The 15,819-nt window shown below is 40.2% G+C and overlaps 1 protein-coding gene across 1 annotated transcript in view; it reads right to left on the reverse strand.

The window, feature by feature from the left end:
* The window catches only part of UBE2QL1 (ubiquitin conjugating enzyme E2 Q family like 1), a 74,584-nt gene that overhangs the window by 1,331 nt on the left and 57,434 nt on the right, over positions 1–15,819 (reverse strand). The window lies entirely within an intron of this gene.

Raw genomic sequence — 15,819 nt, forward strand, 5'->3', positions numbered from 1 at the left:
CAGCATATACATTCTACATACAACAGGGCTGCATTTTGATGTGCTTCCAGTTAACATGATATAAGTATCTGTGTCCAGGAAAGCATGGTGAATATAGCAACCTGTATATAAGAAAATATGCATTCTACAATGCAAAAGACTTAGTATCAAAATATACATGTATTTACTGCTTCCATAATCAGTGTAACTACATCAATTAATGCATCTTACTGTAATCTGTACAATGACTACTTCTATGCAATTAAATGCATTAAACAATATGTAGTTTTATATATATATATATATATATATATATATATATATATATATATATATATATATATATATAAACACAGAATGAAACAAAATGCAAATGTGGTTAATACGTCAGGTTTACTGATGCACTAAAATATCACATTTTCTGACTTAAATTAATAGGTGTTTTTTTTAAGTGATAATTACACTATTGAATGAAACACCGAAAATTACCTATAACTGGTATATTGTATCAATATGAAGCTCTGCTTTCTTTTAAAATGCATATTAAAGCATTTGAAATGAAATTTGCAAGTGACATCACAATCCAGTTCAGTTCAAGCCCAGCCAGTGCACAGAATGCAAATGAGGAAGAGAACAGAAATAATGTTTCATGTTTCCTCTTCTACTAACTTAATTCAGTGGTAGAAAAAAAAAAAAGGCAATTATAATGATGCTTGACAGGGAGCCAAGATGGAGGTACCCAGTTTCAGGATAGATGTGAAGATTTTTACATTTAGTCTTATTTTGCAAAACTCGCAAAAACACATTTGCTAAAAACATGGGATTGTTAAAAATCCTAGGAAACAACCATTACCCTTTAACTATGCATTATACTGCAATATAATTACCATGTGCTCATGCATCTTCTCCTGTGATCATATCTTTGCATTTGCTTTATCAATATAATCCATCATCTCATCCTATTTCCACTACTTATTTCACAAAGTATACCTTGGACTCAATATTATCATATCTTCCTTCCTCTGCTGTCATTAACTAAGCCATCTCACCTCCTGGGCATTAACCATAGCCCAATGCTTATATCATTATTTTTAACATTTTCATTACAGACAAAGGCATAAAAAATATATGTCTCTGGTGAGGTAACACAGATTTGTTTCAGTCCAAACTGCAATTAGTCTGAATTTAAGCCACTGATTAGTTGAAATCCAGAACCCTGCGACAAAATGTACCTGAATCATGAACCAAATGAGCCGCTCAATACCCAAACATGTTTTGATTTGTTGCTCTGAATTCCACTCATGGTACCAAAAAAAAAAAAACAAGAGATGATTTATGGGGAAAAAGTTGATTGTTGGCTAGAGACAGATAATAAATGTTTAAATCAAGTGAGAAGAGACCAATAGAGGGGGAAAATAGAGGAGTAGAAAAAACATCTAGATATTGTATATGTATAAAAATAAATACATAATATTATAGCATGTTTTTATCTAGCGGTACACTGATAAGCCAATTGTCTCACCCTTTTGATTTGTCTGATTCGTTTTAGAATTGGGTTTTCAGTATCAATTTGTGCGTCCCCCAAAAATTATATTTACAGGAAACCAAATGTTCTCAACAGGCACAAGTCTACTTGTATTCACTTTCCCATAGCAAGTCATGGTTTGTATGGGAGTGTGATTTACAAGGACACATTATGCATTATACGTAGCCAAGGTTAAGATTTTATATATGTGACCTTTAAAAGCATTGTGGGAATTTACCCATTAAGAATAGGCCAAAATCTTTGTTTTTTCTCATAGTATATTTACAGACAATGTTTACTGTAGTAGAAGTTGAATGGAACTTGCAGAAATCTTTCTAGGCGAGTTATCACACAGTCAGTCTCATTGTCAAGGCAAAGTATGAATTATATGCTTACAGGAAAGATGCTTTAATATTGTCTGAAACATCTCATATATGTATTTAGCAGTAGTATTATTGCTGGGCAAAATATATATAGGCAAAACAATAGAATTATTCCTAAAATAAATCATAAAATAGGTCAAAACATTCTATAAAACATTTGCCAAAAGTTCAAAATTTAATGGAACAACCACAGATTTGAGCCATTATTCCGTTTTTTTTTTCTCTGATTTCTCACTTCTAAGGACAAGAGATAAAACTACATGAAGCACAATGTGGTTTTGTTAATAAACAGATTATAACTGAGCAAGGCTTATTCAAGTGTATTAGATGCACTGACTATTATTGTGGTGCGTATGTGCACAGGTGGGCATCATCAATAGCACCAACTACATTTGGGGTTTATGAATTAAAAGCATATACTCTCAGGGTATTCTTGCAAAAATGCATTTAGATGTTATACTTAAAAAATGCATTGCCATGGGGAGGAGCTCACTCACGACTGAGCAGTTGCATGCCTGCGGTGCTTTGTCTAAACAGCTTGAAAAAGCACAAATTGAGGCTTTACTGGGGGCATCTTTGTTGCTTAGACATGCAACTATACCTATGGGGCGTAAGACTAGGAAACCAAAGCCTGATTGACCCAAATATTCTGCCGATATTGGTAACTTACACCGGAGCTCACAAGGCAATAGAAGACCCGACATGGCGTCGTAACTCTGAGACTTCTCATCTGCCTCTAATGATCTGCCTCTGCATTGTATTTAGGATTTAAGCTTTTAGGGACTCTCTAAATCCGACCGATTTAGAAAGTTAGGTTGGCTCACAAGGCCTTCATTCGCGGAGTCATGATCAAACATGCTAGCTACGCAAAAAAGGATGGAGATATATCTAAACATCCTCAGAGTTAACATGCCTTACTCATGACAATAAGCTACAACCTACCCAGGACAAGCTAACTAAACTAATCTCCCTACAGTCCCATTTGCGACAATATGAAATATCTAAAACTACATACCTACTGAAAAGATTCAAGCAAAAATACTTTGCACAGGGCAACAATTCTGGAGCACTGTTAGCCTCCAAATTGAAGGAGAGACTGGCTAACTCAAGAATAGCCTTCTTAGCCCCCCCGGACAAGGCTAAAATTCTAGAACCTCAAGCAATTACAGAAGAATTTGCCTCATACTACGGCTTCCTATATAACCTCGATTTAGACCACCACACTCCTGACCCCACCCCAAATAGTATAGACTTCTTTCTAGACAAGATAAATCTCCCTGGATTGTCCACAGAAGACTCAGCTGGCTTGCTCGCCCCTTTTACTATTGAGGAGATCGCGCAAGACATCACTAAGCTCCCGTCTATTAAATCCCCAGGACCCGATGGGCTGACCAACTTATTCTATATAATCATAGTTAGATGTGCTCTCCCCCCATATCGTCACACTGTTTAATGACATTTTTTCGACAGGATAGCTACCAACAAAGATTTTAAAAGCACACATTTCTACCCTACCAAAACATAGCAAACCATCCACACAGTGTGCCAATTTCTGACCCATATCCCTTCTAAACAGCGACACCAAACTGTATGCCAAATTAATAACTAACAGACTTTTCACTCTACTGCCTAAACTGATAACTAATGACCAATCAGGGTTTGTGAGAGGTAGCCAAGGCTCAGACAACACCAGGAAACTGATTAACCTTATAGACCACTTGAAATACGCTAAGACTGGAGAACTTCCTGACACGCTAGACACGGAGAAGGCCTTCGACAGGCTCCATTGGAGATATATGTCAAGAGTCTTGAAAAAAATGTTGGGTTCCCTCCAGATGTCATAAAGGGGATAATGGCACTATACAGCCACCCGACCGATCAGGTCCTGTCGGCAGGTTTTGTGTCGCAGCCATTTTCTATCACAAACGGCACCCATCAGGGATGCCCCTTGTTTCCCCTCTTGTTTATCCTATTTCTGGAGCCCCTGGCCCAGACATCAGTGGAGACATCAGTGGAATTACCATAGGCGACACAGAACACATGCTCTCACTATTTGCCGATGACATAATTCTCACTTTAAGCAATCCAAGCCAATCCCTGCCAGCCAGCCTCCTGGCTCTTTATGGAAGTCTCATTTTATGGGTTAAACTGCTCAAAATCCCAGGCGATGTCTATTATCCTAACCATAACAGAACTAACACACTTAAAATCCACCTTCCAACTGGAATGGTGTACATCCTACATCACTTGCCTAGGAATAAGTCTTACTAAGACCACGTCAACTATTTTCAAACACAACCATAGCCCACTCCTCTCAAAGTGTAAAACCGAGCCTAAAAAATAAAAAAACAGTACCTTTATTGTGGGCAGGAAAAATCAATACAATAAAGATGATGATACTGCCACAAATATTGTATATATTTAGACTGCTCCCCATTTCTGTACCCCCTTCTTACTGCAAAATGCTGCTGTAGGTGCTCACACAGTTTATCTGGGCTGACAAAAAAAGCCAGACTCCAATTGCCTTTGCTTCAACTACCAACCCAAAAAGGAGGCATGGGCATGCCAAACATTTCCTCATATTACAAGGCCTCCATCTTGCAGGCAGTGGCTACCATTCATGCACCAAATGGCACATTGGGATGGGTAGATATAGAAAAACAACACACAGCAGGAATCTCCTTAATTGATCATCTGTGGACACCCAAACATTATAGGCCAGCGTCGCCTGCCCTATTTCCCACTACCACACTTAAGTTACGCACATGGGGTGGTCATGTGCAATATTATCCTCTATGGGTGAAAACCTGATCTCGTCAATGGAGCTCCCGGGGATGCCCTTCACCCCTAGTAACTACCCTTTATTTATGCCCACAAACATTGGATCTTTCTCAAAGAAGGCGCTACGCAAAATTATTTCCCAAGTTGCAAGCCATCTCATAGCACTAAACTGGAAGATAACTCATATACCCTCACTGCAAAAATGGAAAGACAGAGTGGATATATACCACAGTATGGGACTTATAGGGGCCCCCAATGTTAGACAACGGTACAAAATAGATGTGATCTGGGCGCCTTGGGAGAAATACAAACAAAATAGTGCAAAGCAGACATGGGGCCATGGGACTCGCTTGGGATGTGCCGAGTCGGGCAACAGTGTGGTGACAGTATTGTATGAGCTCTTTTGCTGATATACAAAACCCAGTGATCTCTTCTACTGGTATACAAAACCCAGTGCACTTCACTGATTCTTTCATGTATTCTTTTGTTGATTACTTTGCTTTAAATTCTTTATGTTTCTGTTTGCTAAAAATGTTGTAATAGTGTAACCTAATTGCTTGAGTATGTATGGATTATTGAAGCATTCACGATGTTCAACTGTATGTACCTTTGCTTGAAAATGCCAATAAACTATTAATGGAAAACAAAAATGCACCCATCGCCTGTGCAGAATGAGTGTCATGGCAAGAGAAGCCTTAAAAAATGCTTATTAGAGTGGTGTGATGGGCAAGTCTCATTTGTCTTGAGACTTGCAATAAAAAAAATTGTTACAGGGGCCATTCGGACTTTAGTCAATAACACCAACTCTCAGATCAGCAAAGCTTCTTTTCAGCTCATGCTGTGATGAGGCATATATACTCTCACAGGGAAAAACAGTTTGAAATTTACCTTGAATTTCCAACAATTCTTAATTTGGTAAATATATAGTATTTTAGCACATATGTGTCTGTATGTGAATGTATTTGACATTTACGTAACATGTCATTGATTCATTGAGGTTTTCAGAAAGAATTATGATTTCTTGAATATGAATTTATAGAAGAGTAGGATGATGACTGTAACTTGTGGTCGGGTTAAATTGAAAATCTGTCCAGAACTGAAAATACAGTAGTACTGCTGAAAATGTTCTTTTTTATTTTGTGAACACTCAGCATTTTTTGTCACATAACAGATGAACATGGAACCAGTGGGACTTGCAGTGGACAAAATAACCATCTAAATATTCTCATATTTTTATTTTTACAGGCAAATATTATTTAAGTGCTGCTTAATGCTTTTCCAACCATCTACATATCACATTCTGATTTACATTATTTCATATTCTATGTGTTTTGCTGAATGATCTATCACAGTAGGCAGATTCACATACAAATGATTATTGCTGCCTATGTTCTGCCAAAACTGGGGGATAACAGTAAGAGTTACCTTCTCACAAAAAATACATAAAAATATACAATGATCAAGTAATATATACATTTATCAGACTGATTAATGGTTTTAAAACAAATAATAGAACAAAACAGAATTTACCAATTTATATTCAGATAGCACTCCAGGGACTCCAATTTGTAAAACTAAAACTTAGCTTTTATTGCTCAAAAATAAAAGATTGACATTTCAGCTTGCAATCCAAACTTTCATTAGAATGCAAGTTTGGATTGCAAACTGAAATGTTGATCTTTTATTTTTGAGCAATAAAAGCTAAGTTTTACTTTTACAAATTGGAGTCCCTGGAGTGCTATCTGAATACAAATTGGTCTATTAATGCTGACAAGCACTGGGCAAAATACACCAGTAAGTTGGAGTGCAAGACTATTTTTATATATGTATGTATGTATGTATGTATGTATGTATGTATGTATGTATGTATGTATGTATGTATGTATGTATGTATATATATATATATATATATATATATATATATATATATATATATATATATATACACTGAACACAATTATAAAAGCAACACTTTTGGTTTTGCACCCATTTTTCATGAGCTGAACTCAAAGACTTTTTTTCTATGTACACAAAAGGCTTATTCCTCTCAAATATTGTTCACAAATCTGTCTAAATCTGTGTTAGTGAAGTGAGCACTTCTCCTTTGCCGAGTTCCATCCACCTCACATGTGTGGCATATCAAGACGCTGATTAGACAGCATGATTATTACAAAGGAGTGTCATAGGCTAGCCACAATAAAAGGGCAATCTAAAATGTGCAGTTTTACTGTATTGGGGGTGAGGCGGGTTCTGGGGGTGGAGGGGGGTGTCCAAAAACCAGTCAGTATCTGGTGTGACCACCATTTGCCTCATGCAGTGCAACACATCTCCTTCACATAGAGTTGATCAGGTTGTTGATTATGGCCTGTGGAATGTTGGTCCACTCTTTTTCAATGGCTGTGCGAAGTTGCTGGATATTGGCAGGACCTATAACACGCTGTTGTATACGCCGATCCAGAGCATTCCAAACATGCTCAATGGGTGATATATCTGGTGAGTATGCTGGCCATGCAATAATTGGAATGTTTTCAGCTTCTATGAATTGTGTTCAGATCCTTGCCAGATGGGGCCGTGTATTATCATGCTGCAACATGAGGTGATGGTCGTGGATGAATGGTACAACAATGGGCCTCAGGATCTTGTCACGGTATCTCTGTGCATTCAAAATGTCATCAATTAAATGCACCTGTGTCGGTTGTCCATAACATATGCCTGCCCATACCATAAACAAACTGCCACCATGGGCCACTCAATCCACAAAGTTGACATCTGCAAACCATTTACCCACACAACGCCATACACGCTGCCATCTTCCCTGTATAGTGAAAACCGTGATTCATCCGTGAAGAGAACATGTCTCCAATATATATATATATATATATATATATATATATATATATATATATATATATGTACCGGTATTTGTTATATAACATAAAGGGCATATGTTATAAATATACAAAGTTATAGCTGTTTAACACATTTCTATCATTACGTGCACATGATTGAAGTTTATATGCTTAAATAAAATGTACATTTGCACTAGTCAATGTTATGTATATAATAAAAAAATATAATAGTTCTCTCTTCAGCTTATACCAAACCAAGTCCTTAAAGCCTACTTGAAAATGATTGCAGTGGAAAATTTGATAGGCGTTCTAAGCCACATAATGATAGCAGCTCAGCAAGGTTATGCATTAAAAAGTCTATGGGTTCCCCTATTATTTTCTCGGGCCATTTGGGAGCATTGCTACCATTTCAATGTATTAGTATATAAAAATGCTCTGAAATATGCATTCTTGTTAGCAGTAACTCGGTTTTAGTAACTTAAGAAATCTAGATCACTGGTTGTTGTCTTAACCAACCTATAATTACCGGTAGCTTCACCAAGAAAAACAAGCATAAAAAGGCAGTCAATGCACCATAATGACTACAGCATACTGTAAAGGTACTGTGTCAGGAGCTTTGCAGGATCTCCTAGGTTCCTCCACTCCAGCTTCCTTTTGTGACAACACTAATGCAGACATTCCTTCCTATAAATAAATAATACTAACTCTGCTTGTGTTTGGATGGAATTCTTTGGCTGAGTGTACCAGCAAACATTGAATTTCATCGAAATTTCGACAAAATCAATATATGTGTTGCAGAAGTGGTACTAGAGGAATTTGCGGATGCAGGTTTGTGTCAAACGGCCCAGCTCACTGTAGTGGTTATAGTGCTTACAGTAGTCCTTCTAGTATAAAAAATGGTGATGAAAGCTTATGATGAAAGCTTATGAACAAGACACATAAAAGCAAAGCTAAAAATCAATATTTCTTTAACCCCTTAAGGACACATGACATGTGTGACATGTCATGATTCCCTTTTATTCGAATTTGGTCCTTAAGGGGTTAAAGGGGCACTGTTAGCACCATAACCACTACAGATTTTTGAAGCAGTTACGGTATGATGAGTGAAGGGGCACCACCCCTGTTGATCTTCCAAACTGTTTTGGAACTGAACTGGTAGTGAAAATATTACATGTTCACATTTTCAAGTAGACATCTGAGATTTTAGGGTTAACAATGAGCTATAGTGAATACAGTCCTTCAATTGCCCCCTTAGAAGTGATTTTGAGACTTCAAAATAAAGACAGGATATAAAATGTATCAATACATTGTTCTGTACATGGTTGTTTAAGACTGCAGGTTAACATCAAGTCTCTATGCTATAATTTCGCCATTTATATGCTGATTACATACAGATACATTCTTCTTTGCCGATTACACTGATTTTCTCTTGGATTGTGCCTCTAATTGTTAAAAATGGGTGGCTTCCACATAATTTGTATGAGTACTATATAATATACATCTGGCAATCAATCTACCGCAGTATCTACCGCAGATCTACCGGAGTATACATGGGATGTTTGACTTTTATGCATGTATATCCCACTCTCTTAGATTGTATACTTGATTGAACAGAAACCTAATTCCCCTTTTGTTTCTGAATAAATAATACTACTGTACATCACTATAGAATATTCTGCTGCTATATAAATATTATAGCAACAGTGCTTCTTTCATGTCCTTAATAGCCTGGGGGGTTGAAAAATAACCATAAATTAACAATGTTTTGCTTTATCAGTTAAATATGAGGTACCCTATGTGCTGTATCCATTATCTTATGGTAAATATAGCATGTTTAATTTATGTAAAGGTTTATGTTTTTAAAAATCTTTAACAACCTCTTCCCATTTCTTTGAGGCTTGGTCTCAACAGCAAATTAGGCTCTGTATGTTTCTACTGGTCATAGAGACATTAAGGTTCAATGAAAACGCCAAGTACCACAGGTTGAAGCAGTGATCATGAGCAGAGCAGAATGGAAGCTTCAACATCTTCATGCAACCGGTCAGACATAGAATGAGACAGGTTTGGCTCTGACAAACAGACTGAGGTTGGACACATTTGGCTATTAACTAAAGATATTAAGAACGTGCTTACCAGGAGCATTGTTAGATAAAAAAAATCACAGTAGATTCAAACCAACTGTACATTTTCTAGCTCCTTCCGCATCTGTTGACTTAATCCCCTCCTAAACCCTAACATGTTAGCCAGTAAAAATAAAAATCGTGATTTTTGGACTACATTTTTTTTTGTTTTTATGAACTAACACCTGTTGACATGCTTTACATGTGTTTTTTGGTGGTTTATGGTACTGTAGGCTTTTTTACGCCAAAGTATATGGGTTAGTCTCGTTAGGCTCCACTACCATGCAGGTTTTTTTAATCCATATAGCTCTGCTTATTTTCCTCGATAGGTGATGAATTGTTGTGCAGCAGCAGATAAGATATAGGCTACCCCAATCACAGTCTAGGAAGGAGAGTCGTGATTAGGAACAAGGAAGGCAATAGTTATAAAGGTTTTAAGCTGAGGTATCTTCCAAATCTTCCTCTCTCATGACTAGTGAGCAGGACGGTATAACTGTAGGTTGGTGGGTTTGAGAATCACACAGTCTCGTCATTTTTACAGGGTAATGATATTCCTCAAATACCTACTAGTATTTTTTACATATATAGACCTCCACTGTTCAATGCTTTCCTATGGACACTGTGCGATGGAGGCATAATATGCCTCCAGCGTGGCAGATGCGCCTCTAAATTTTATAAAGTTTAAAAAACATTATAAACATGCATTAAGTAGAAATAAAAAGATAAATGTACGTACATTTATTTTTTTTAAAACACCCTCCTTTCTAAAACATATTCTGCACTTGCGCAAAAACTGGTGGGCGGTAAGGAAATGTTTCCATCAAGAAAGATGTATTAGTGGGCGCAGGGCCAGATTAAGAGCCCAGTGGGCCTGGTGCTGACAATTATGATGGGACCTAATTACAGAATCTTATCGACCAAAAACTCTAAAACAGTCATACCTCTCAAGCATCATGTATCTGATGGAGTTGGTGTTGGGGGGAAACTCAAAGAATGCAGCTATATGAAAACACATACTCTATGCTTATCTCTTTCTAATTTATACTTTCATCTTTAAATCCATACCCCCTAACAGCAGTGTCCAGTGAAGCAGGAAGTCAATGGGTGGGGTAAAAGGGTGGGCCACTGACATGAATCACGTGACCAGAACTGCCAAAAGGGGCGAACATGCCCAAAGAATTGGAAGGCCAGTCTGGCATCAGTGTCCCTATGTATCACAGTGTCAATGTCCCCATGTCGCCCAGTCCCCTAGTATTCCAGTGTCTGTGTCCCCATTTCTCCCAGTGTCCCCATGTCTCAGTGTGTTCCGTGTCACTAGGATACTAGGGGACACAGAGATATGGGAACACTGTGAGACCTGGGGACACTGAGACACCTTGGGGATTCTGGGAGATATGGGGGCACTGAGACATTTGGGGACACTGGGAGAAATGGGGTCACAGACACTAGGGACACAGACATGGGAACACAGACACTGGGAGACATGGGGAGACATAAAGACACTGATACACTAGGGACACTGGCTGGGAGGCATGGGGACACAGACACTTGGGGACACTGGGAGACATCTGGGGACACTGGGAGACATGGGGACACTAGGTACACAGAGACATGAGGACAAAGACACTGGGAGACATGGGGACACAGATACTAGGGACACTGGCTGGGAGACATAGGGACACAGGTAGACATGGGGATACTGGGAGACATGGGGACACTAGGTGCACAGAGACATGGGAACAAAGACACTGGGGGACATGGGGACACAGATAATAGAGACACTGGCTGGGAGACATAGGGACACAGGTAGACATGGGGACACTGAGACACTAGGGGCACAGGCTGGGAGACATGGGGACACAGAGACATTGGGACACATCTCTCTATGTCTCACAGTGTCCTCTAGTGTCTCAGTGTCCCCATGTTTCCCAGTGTCCCCATGTGTCTCAGTGTCCCAACATCTCCCAGTGTCCCGTAGTGTCTGTGTCCCCTAGTGTTTCAGTGTCCCCATGTCTCCCTGCTGCCTTTTCCCCCATCCTTTATATACCTGAGCTGTGGTCTGTCTCTGCAGGCTGGGAGCTGCTGTCTTGACTCTCTGTGCTGTGTAGCTGCTCCCCCACGGACAGGGCCGGATTAACATAGGGGCTTTACACACACTACTCTAAGGGTTGCCAGGTATTTCTCATGTATTTCTTATGGTTTTCAGGTATTTTTCAGAAGTATTTCTCAAGTATTTGAGGCTGCCTAGCCGGTGCCGATATTGCAATAATACCGGCAACACAAATGTCTGTCTCAGTATAAACAGAGATTATTCTGCAATACCAGCGCCGGCCAGTAGGGGTCTGTTTGTGTGGAGAGAGGCAGGGATGAGAAGTTACAGCATCTCCCTCCCTGCCTCTCTCTACTCACTGATCCAAGCCTGCGAGACATGGGGACAGTGAGAGACTTGATGACGCTGAGACATTGGGACACTGGGAGACATAGGGACACTGGGGAATATGGGGACCCTGAGAAACTACGGACACAGTGGCCCCATGTCTCCCAGTGTCCCCATGTCTCCCAGTGTCCCTGGTGTGTCTCGGTGTCCCTAGTGCTTGTGTCCCTAGTCTCCCAGAGTCCCCTAGTCTCCCAGAGTCCCCTAGTCTCCCAGAGTCCCTATGTCTCTCAGTGTCCCCATGTCTCTCCCAGTGTCTCAGTGTCCTAGTGACATTGGGACACTGGGAGACATGGGGACACATACACTAGGGGACACTGAGAGACATGGGGACACTGAGAGACATGGGGACACTGGACGACTTTAAAACCTGGGAGACATGGGGCACTCCCAGTGTCCCCATGTCTCCCAGTCAGTGTCCCTAGTATTTCCATATCCCCATGTCTCCCAGTGTCCCTGGTGTCTCTCAATGTCTGTAGTGGGACAGTTTCCCTAGTGTCTCAGTGTTTTCTAGTCTCCCAAAGTCCCCTAGTCTCCTAGTGTCTCAGTGTCCCCTAGTATAAAAGAAAAAATATCAGGCACTCACTGTGATAGATTTAAGCAGGTTTATTGGATAACGCAACGTTTCAACCTGTACACAGGTCTTGATCAAGTCTCCAGTGTCCCCTATATATCCCAGTGTCCCCTATGTATCACAGTGTCTCAGTGCCCCATGTCCCCTCGTGTCCCAAAGTCAACCAGTGTCCCCATTTCTCCATGTCTCCCAGTGTTCCCAGGTCTCTCAGTGTTCCATAGTATCTCCGTGTCCCCATGTCTCCCAGTGTCCCAATGTTTCTCAATGTCCCCTAGTGTCCTAGTGACATGGGGACACTGGGAGACATGGGAACACAGACACTAAGGGACTGGGAGACATGGGGACACAGATATGCCCCCTGTTTGTGTATGTTCGCCCCTTTCGGCAGATTTGTGTCAGTGGGTGTTTCAGGATTCCAGGTGGGCAATAGGGATTTCCTCAGTTTGAGATATTGGGCAGGCGGGTGCGAGTCAGCGGTACCCCTGCGACCGGGTACCGCCATCACCATTTGCGGCCAAGGGTGGCCCATGATGTCAGGGCCACCCGATGGAAGTGGATTGTAAGGGGGCTTTAACAGCGTGACCAACCTTTTACCTCATCCATAGAGTTCCTGCTTTACTGGACACTGCTGTTAGGGGGTATGGGTTTACTTGAAGATGAAAGTGTGAGATTAGCATAGGGTATGTGTTTTTTCACAGCTGCATCCTATGGGGTTCCCTCCAGCACCATCTACATCAGATACATGACGCTTAAGAGATAGGACTGTTTTAGTGTTTTTGGTAAATAAGATTATGTAATTAGGCCCATCATATTTGTCAGCACCAGGCCCACTGGGCTCTTAATCTGCCCTGCCCACGGATCGGTGAGTAGAGAGATGCAGGGAGATGCTGTAACTTCCTATCCCTGCCTCTCTCCATACACAGTGACCCCTACTGGCCGGTGCTGGTATTGCAAAGTAATCTCTGTATAAACGGAGAAAAATATTTGCATTTGTATTGCCGGTATTACTGCAATACCCTCACAGCAAGGCAGCCTCAAATACCGGCTGTGTCAGTTTTTTTTTAAGTGGCCCTACTCCATGGGCCTGGGCCTCGAGCTGCAGCTCCATCAGCCCCTATGTTAATCCGGCCCTGAGTGGGCGGTAGGTAGAAAAAGGGTGACTACCACTGCTCTAAATAATTTATAGAATCCACAGGCGCCCGGGAGCTGCAATTAAAATATCAGAGATTCGGTCTGTCTGCTATAATGTATGCATGTTCAGGTGAGAACAACCCTCTTGGTTTGTATATATATATATATCTATATCTCTATAGAATGCTTTAGAACACCTATGCTATTATTCCCGTAATGAATGGACAATAATTCATGCATGCATCCAATGCATGGATCACCTCCATGGAGTCTGGATTAGACTATAATTCTGACTCATACTAGCTGCACTCGTATGTCTCAGTGCTCCCCCTACAGCAAAAGTCTTATCTGTACCTCTAACACTACATTATCATACTGCATAGCCCCCTAGCTCATTTTAACATGCAACACATTCATTAAATATTAACCCCTGCAGTACACATTAACCTCTACATCATATCAACACTAAACATTACCCTAATAATTAAGCCTTTGAACAAAAATGCCCTGATTTGACTAACTAAAACATTGAAAGCAGTGAACTACATGTATTTGTACTTCATTACTACTAGTTTTAAAAATATATATATATATATTTCTCTTTTTTTTTGTATATAGTAATTACATGATTTCTGCATGCATGATGTATCCCTTTAGTGTTATTTTCATGTGGGCGTAATGTCTTTGTTATTTCAAGACTACTAAGACATTCTAATAAGGAGTAATTACTATGGCACTGAAAATAATGCACAAAGAGAAAATCTGGGGCAAAGTTCTAAATGTGGAGCAATCACCATGGAAACCAGTAGAATGTACATGCTGAATGCTCCATTGTTTACAATTGTGTCACAGAGGTGCCCTTCATGCATAACCTATCTTATTTTCATTTATATTTAGTGAACTGAAAATAGTGATACATGTCTCATTTTCAGTCATTTAAGAAAAAGAAAAAAAAAAAAAAAAAACCACCATACTTCAGCTAAGTGCACATATCATTGCATTGCAATAAATAAGTCCTGGACCGTTGGTGGGCCATAAGGACTGGTTTGGGAACTACTAATAAATACAAATGTTAAATCAGTTTGCCATTTGCGCTAAATATTTTTTATTTTATTTTTGTATTAAAGGAACACTATAGTGCCAGGAAAACAAACTTGTTTTCCTGGCACTATAGTGGTAACAGGTCCCCCCCCACCCTCATGGCCCCCCTCCCGCCGGGCTTAGGGGGAGGAAGGGGTTGAATCAGTGGTGTATCCTGGTTTTGTGCTGCCCTAGGCAGGACAAAACTCAGGCGCCCCCCCTCCCCCCGCGCCCCCCCTCCTCCCGCGCCACCCCCACCCAACCTTTCCCCCCGCCCCGCATACTAAATACACACACACACATTCACTGACAGATACGCATACACTAGCTAACAGAAACACACACACACACTAACAGACACACTCACACTCAGTAACAGACAAACACACTCACTAGCAGACACACACTCACTCACTAGCAGACACACACACTCACTAACATACACACTCACTAACATACACACTCACTAACATACACACTCACTAACATACACACACAGTCAGACACAGACACAAACACTAACAGACAGAAACACTAACAGACACACACACTAACAGACACACACACTCACTAACATACACACACAGTCAGACACACACACTAACAGACACACACACTAACAGACACACACACTAACAGACACACACACTAACAGACACACACACTAACAGACACAGACACACACTCACCCACCCACATTAACACATTTTTTTTAAATTTATTTTTAACACATTTTTTTTATTTATTTTTAACACATTTTTTTTTTATTTTTTTTTAACACATTTTTTTTTAAAATTTATTTTTAACATATTTTTTTTATATTTATTTTTAACACGTTTTTTTTTTTTTTATTAACCCCCCCCCCCCCAGCCTCCTTACCTTTGGGAATGCTGGGGAGGGGGGGTGTCTCTTCGTCCCTGGTGGTCCAGTGGCTGCTGGGCGATCGGGCGGCACTGCATGGCG

This window comes from Pelobates fuscus, chromosome 4 (genome assembly GCF_036172605.1).
Source record: "Pelobates fuscus isolate aPelFus1 chromosome 4, aPelFus1.pri, whole genome shotgun sequence".
NCBI classification, from domain to species: domain Eukaryota; kingdom Metazoa; phylum Chordata; class Amphibia; order Anura; family Pelobatidae; genus Pelobates; species Pelobates fuscus.